The sequence below is a fragment of the Colobus angolensis genome, unplaced genomic scaffold, assembly GCF_000951035.1.
Source record: "Colobus angolensis palliatus isolate OR3802 unplaced genomic scaffold, Cang.pa_1.0 Scaffold321, whole genome shotgun sequence".
Taxonomy (NCBI): Eukaryota; Metazoa; Chordata; class Mammalia; order Primates; family Cercopithecidae; genus Colobus; species Colobus angolensis.
In genome coordinates, this window is record NW_012116500.1 from 966,538 (window position 1) to 973,527 (window position 6,990).

Below are 6,990 nucleotides of genomic sequence, written 5' to 3' on the forward strand. Positions count from 1 at the left end.
GGAGGTTGCAGTGAGCCGAGATCGTGCCACTGCACTCCAGCCTGGGTGACAGAGCGAGACTCCGTCTCCAAAAACAAAACAAAACAAAAAACACACAAAACAAAACCAGAGCTCTTGTATTTGAGTTAGCTCACTCCTATGAGATAAGGGCTGTTAAAATGGACACGTTCCCGAGGTTCTGATCTCTTGCGACTTCCACCCTCCTTGGAAGGTTGGTGTTGTCTGGGAGAGTCCTTGGAAGGCTCACAGCAGACTACGTGTCCATCTTTTCTTGTGGGTTTTCCTTTCTTAAGTCTAGCTGAGAGGTACCAGCCACCTAGTGCGGCTACTCCAAGTGTTTGGTTGTAAACAGGCTGTCGTTCCCATTGTCCAGCCAAGTGTAAGTATGCAAACAAGAAACAAGTTTGTGCCAGGCACAAAAAGTTCTTATTGTTCTCCTGCCTGATAGATGGGGAAGCATGAGTCATGGGCAAAACAAACAAACAAACAAAAAACACAAACAGAAAAAACCCTCACCTTTCATTAATGCAACACCATTGCATAGATCCCAGGATTTCTCGGATTTGGCTTCTAATCATTCCCTAACCTACTGAGTGTCAAGGCAGAGGCATCTGCCCTGCAGGGGCCCTGCCTTGCATCTCGCAGCCCAGTTGGATTCTGCCTGGTCAGGGGCTTTTCCAGGGGAGGCGAACAGCTTTGTTTCACTTGATGGAAGGTTCTATTTCCTGCAGAGTGCTTGCATCTACCTGTGTAACCCAGTTACAGGGTCTAGGCTTAGCAATACCTGGAGCGAGGTGTTAGCTGCAACCTCTCAGTGCTGTTCTAGCATGATGTTCAGTAACTATGTTCAGTAAGTTTGCTGGACCATAGAAAATTCTTTTACTCAATGGATTTTCTTACTTTAATCTCACATTAAGTTTTGAGTTTTTTTCACTATTTCACATTCAGAGGATTTAAGGTTTCATTTTTGTTTTCGAGCCAAATGAAGCTAAAAAGAGGCTGCTTTGAAAAGAGCCTCCTTTTGTCACCTAATTTTCTGTTTCGTTCTAGTGTAATTAGAAATCTTTGATTTTGTGAAGAACTGCTTACGTCGATGTAACCCAAGTTTGATAAATTCCTTTTCTGAGTATCGTCTTGGAACTCTCACTTTGTTTTCAGGAAGAGTTGGGTCGATCCAATTTCTCAGTGGCCTTCTAGTGGCTTTGAAGAAGAATCCCATTGAATTTGAAAATTAAAAATAATGCTGATAGGCATTCCCTGGTTTAATGTCCCCCCCGAAGCAAATTAATCAGTAGTTATTCAACTTGTTACTTGTCATTAAACTTATAATTACCTTAAAATGGTTACATATAACATAAATATTAACTTGCTAATTTTAATATTTAGCTAAATGTGTACTTTATTAATTTTCTTGCTAGTTTTCTAATATCGTATTTTAATTTTTTCATGAGTGTGTTCCTCTTTGTATTTTGATGCTGATGTTTCTTATATTTCTTTGAATTCACTTCCGTAGGAAGCTCAGGGCCAGCCACGTGGGACTCCCAATGTCTTTGTTGCTGGGCTTATTGATGAAAGTATTAATATCTACATTAGCAAGTTGGGGGATATTTTCAGAATCTTTGTTTTCTGTCATGGATGGTTATTTGTGCATCTTTTTGTTTGTACAGCTAAGAAGGTCCTGATGTGCAGGGTAGGATGACAGAAACAGAATAGTTTAAACACTGGGACATTCCCTCAAGGAGTTTTGTTTTGTTTTGTTTTGTTTCTTTGAGATGGAGTCTAGCTCTGTCACCCAAGCTGGAGTGCAATGGTGCGATCTTGGCTCACCGCAAGCTCTGCCTCCCAGGTTCAAGCGATTCTCCTGCTTCAGCCTCCCGAGTAGCTGGGATTACAGGCATGCGCCACTACACCTGGCTAATTGTATTTTTAGTAGAGACGGGGTTTCACTGTGTTGGCCAGGCTGGTCTCAAACTCCCGACCTGGTGATCCACCTGCCTCGGCCTCCCTAAGTGCTTGGATTACAAGTGTGAGCTACTGTGCCTGGCCTCTCATGGAGTTTTTAAAACTTCAAAAAAACAAAAAAAACTTTTTATAGGAAAAAGTAGAAACTTTGATTTTCATTCCACCCTCTAGGACCGGGTTTGCCAACCTTGGCCATATCGCCACTTGGGGAGATGATTTCCCATTGTGGAGGGCTGTCTGTGCACTGCAGGCATTTAGTACATTTAGTAGCATCCCTGGGCTCTACCCACTAGATGACAATGGTTGTTATAACAACAAAACTGTCTCCAGACATTGCCAAGGGTCTCCTGGTGGGGGGCAAAGTCACTCCACCTGAGAATCACCATTTTAGAGCTGTGTTTACACTGGAGTTGCTTTTTCTTTTTTTTTTTTTTTTGAGGCAGGGTCTCACTCTGTCACCCAGCTGGGAGTGCAGTGGTGCGATCTTGGCTCACTGCAACCTCTACCTCCAGGGTTCAAGAGAACCTCCTACTTCACCCTCCAGAGTAGCTGGGACTACAGGTATGTGCCACCATACTTGGCTAATTTTTAAATTGTTTTGTAGAGACAGGGTCTCCCCATGTTGCCCCGGCTGGTTTCTTGGGCTCCAGCTATTCTCCCACCTCGACCTTCCAAAGTGCTGAGATGACAGGAATGAGCTCAGCTACGCTGGAATCGTTTTGACGTAAACAGCCAACTACCTGACTGCTTTCCATAGTTCTGTAGTCAGAGGCTTTCCCTACTCAACGAATGGGAAGGATCTCCCGGTGCTGGGAGGAGACCTGGGGGCTGGAAGCATCCAGCCAGCTGCTTTTCTTCTCTTCCAGATTCTGTATTTCAGAAAATGGCCTCAGTGGCCCTGTGGAAAACACAGAGATTCCTGCAGTCTGGATTAAATCTTTCTGGCTGTTGAAGGAAGAACTTCCAGGCTATCTGGATCCTAATCATAGCGTGGAACTGACTGAAATGTAGCTGTGTCTCCTCTTCCAGCCTCCCTCTGTTAAGGACTCAGTGCTGAGCACTGAGACTTGCTTGGGAAAGTGACTTCCCAGTGCCTCTCTCGGCTGCAGGAACTCCCATTTCTGCTTACACAGGCTACTTTCTCCGCCACCGACACTGGGTTTTTGGTCTAGGGCCTCTTCTATGGGAAGCCATTTTGAAATCCTTTTGCTTTGTCTTGGAGGTTTGGAAGAAGAACCAACAGATCAAACATCACAGCAATCAAGAGCACTTGGATATTCAGAGATCCTTTCTCTCTGCCTGCTGAATTCTACTTTGTTGTTTTCCTCTCTGTCTGCCCAATTCTATGCTGTTGAGGTGACCGTTGAACCCTAGTGGGATGAAACCACCCTATGCACAGGACACCAGGACCCATCACTTCTCTGTGGCCGTGTTGCATGAGCCCCTGAATGGGGATGGGGTAGGGAAGGAAGCATTAAGTGTTCAGCCGCAATTGTGAAGGGAACTGTCAATCCAGGGCACGAGTTACGGAAGCCTCCCATTGACCCAGATATTCTGCTATCTCGAAAGCTTTATCTTCTAAGACAATGTTGACTAACAGCTTTTCTTTTATTCACATTTCTGTTTCAAAAGAATAACAAATAAGCTTAATTCTTCACAAAATCTTCCGCAAATGCCTTTTAATCCAGCACAATGGTAGTTGTTTTAAGAAGGTTGGCAAAGAACCGCGGCGCTTTTCTATTTTTCAGTCTGGGGTTCTTTACTCATACAGAAGCACTCAATCACTTTTAATCTTGGCTCGCACCGAGCCACATCAACTTTGTTTGCACAGAACTGATATAACTGCCTCAAGCTCTTCTGGTCTCTTTTTCATCTCCCCAGTGAGCCTTAAAATTTAAATAACAGGTGAAACACACACACACACACACACACAGACACACATGCACACGCACACGCGCACACACACAGCACACGCACACACGCACACAGACACACATGCACACACACGCGCGCACACAGCACACGCACACACGCACGCACACACATGCACGCGCACAAACACGCACACACGCACACACACACGCGCACACACACGCGCATACACACACGCACACACACACATGCACACACACACACCCAGATTCTTAGATACCTTGTATCTTTGCTCACTGTAACTTCTGGGATTTGATTCCACATCCAAGCTATGCTGGCGGAAGGAAGAAAACGGTTTATCAAAGAACCACTTGTAAATGGAGAGAAGGAGCTCAAGGAAGCACCTGATGGATGAATGAAGTAGCTTTCAGAGGAGGGCAGCCTTCAGGGGCCTGGAAAGACACACCGTTAAAGTCGTCCTTGGTCAGCAGAGGTGTGGGGAATCTCTGTTCTCTAGAGATAAGAACAATCTCGAGGTTTTCATCTGTGTTACGAAAGTGACAGGTCCTCTGTGGATTTCAGGTTAGGCTGCCTTTGGTTATTATCCGGCATAGATGACCACAACTTTGAAACCAGCTCTTCAGGCTAGGCACGGTGGCTTATGCCAGTAATCCTAGAGCTTTGGGAGGCTGAGCCCAGGAGTTTGGGACCAACAGGGCCAACGCAGTAAGACCTTATCTCTCCAAAAAATAAAAAAAAATTTCCTGGGTGTGATGGTGCATGCCTGTAGTCCCAGCTATTCAGGAGGCTGGGGTGATTCAGGAGAATCACTTGAGCCCAGGAGTATGAGGCAGCAGTGAACTCGGATTGCATCACTGCCCTGAAGCCTGGTCAACAGAGTGAGACCCTGTCTCTAAAATAAATACATACATACATACATAAATAAGATTTTAAAAAATGAAACCAGCTCTTCAAATGCTCTTGTAGCCCTGAGTTTATTCTGCTCCCCTCCCAGCTTCACCCCATTTCTTTTAAATAAACTTTATGTTTTAAAAGCATTTTAAAGTTGAAAAGAGAATACAGACTTCTAGTACACCCCACCCAATTTCTCTAGTGTTAACATCTTACCTTACCTTCAAGCTCCCACCCCATTTTAAAAGTTCCTTTTTCTTTTCCTTCTGACGAAATCATGGAATTGCCTTGCTGATAGCAGTAATACTTAGGACAAAGAAGATGCTGAGTATTTTGCCAGTGGTTAACAATCTTGAACTGGAGTTTGTTCCATTCTTTAAGAAGTAAAACTTTGTATTCAAATTTATTCTTAAATTGAGATGTGCAAGACGGAGATGACTTTCTTCATGACATGTGTAAATGGGGATTAGGCCAAACCAAAGTCACTTTTCCTACTTCAGATTTAGAGCAATCTTTATGGATCAGGCCATCTCCGCAATCTGAACATTTTAGCAGTTTTCTTTAGTGTGACCCCAGTCACTTTATATCATGTTGCCTTATGTGCATGACTAAGAGTAGTACATCATTGGATGGAACTAATTGAGCTCTTTTCCACACAATGATTTGGAAGATGTGTTAGACAAAGAAGCAGTCAGAGGTGAGTAAGGCTTTCAGTAATGTCTGGCACATAGCAGTTATAAATAATACTACTTTGGCCAGGTGCGGTGGCTCATCCCTGTAATCCCAGCACCTAAGGAGGCCGAGGTGGGTGGATCGCCTGAGGTCAGGAGTTCGAGACCAACCTGGCCAACGTGGTGAAACTCCATCTCTACTAAAATATACATACACACACACACACACACACACACATACACACACACATATATATAGAGAGAGAGAGAGAGAAAGAGGGAGAGAGGCGGGCATGGTGTGGGGTACCTGTAATTCCAGAACTTTGGGAGACTGAGGTAGGCAGATTACCTGAGCTCAGGAGTTCGAGACCAGCCTGGCCAACATGGTGAAACCCCATGTCTACTAAAAAATACAAAAATTAGTCTGGCGTGGTGGCGCACACCTGTAATCCTTGGGGGGCTGAGGCGGGGAGAATCGCTTGAATCCAGGAGGCGGAGGTTGCAGTGAGCTGAGATCCCGCCACTGCACTCCAGCCTGGGCGACAAGAGTGAACCTCCATCTCAAAAAATAAAAAAAAAAGTAAAAAGAAAAATTAAAGAAAAAGAAAGAAAAGAAAAGAAAAGAAAAAACCCTGCTTTATCAAGACATCTTTTTGGATTTGCAAGTATAAATCAGGAGGCCTCCAGAGGACCTTGAATCTGTAGGTTGAAACGAACCTGTAGATTTGATTTCCTAACAAAATCAAGTGACTAGAAAGAATTAGCAAAGAGCAAACTGGAAAAGGCCTCTCTGCTATGGATAGACTCCACGCAGGCCATTCATTCATTTTTGTCTTCTTGAAGTAGCAGAAATAAGGACTCAGAAGATAGATGGCCATCCTAGAGGAACAGCCCTCTTTCACCAAATTGTAGTGCTTTTTAGGACAAGGACAAAGAGGTGCTCAGGAAGAACCTGAGTCATGAACGTGTTCAATTTCCATCTGAGTCCACTCTCTATTTCAGATTGAGGTCTGCACGTCAGAGAAGCTCACGGGGAATTGGTTGCTTTTGCACACTTCCGTGGGAGCCTGTCCCTTCTCCTTTCTCTCCTCCTCTTCTGTCCTTCCACTCCTGTCCCCACCCTCTGAAAGATCTTGTTGATTTCCACCTTATTTCATCTAGGGAAAATCTCTAGATGAAATAAGATAACAGTACTAAGAAGGAAAGATGGAATTATGGATATCCGGGGGACACAGATTTTCTCCATAGCCGTTTGACTGCAGTTAATAAAACGATTGTTTCTTCTAATCTTAGGTAGGAGCCTTGAATCAATAGAAACAGTGTACAGAAACTGTACTGATCTCTTGGCATAAACCTTATCATAGTCCAAGAAAATAGTGGCACCAGTGTACTACAGAAATTCTCACTTTTCAAAGAAAAACAAAACAGAAAACTTAGCTTATAATTCTTTTCAAGGAGTTTTTATTGACCAATAAATTCTGATGGAGTTGCCTCATTTCATGTTGTATAATTATCACACATACACACAGACACACACACACACACACACACACACATATATATATATATATAT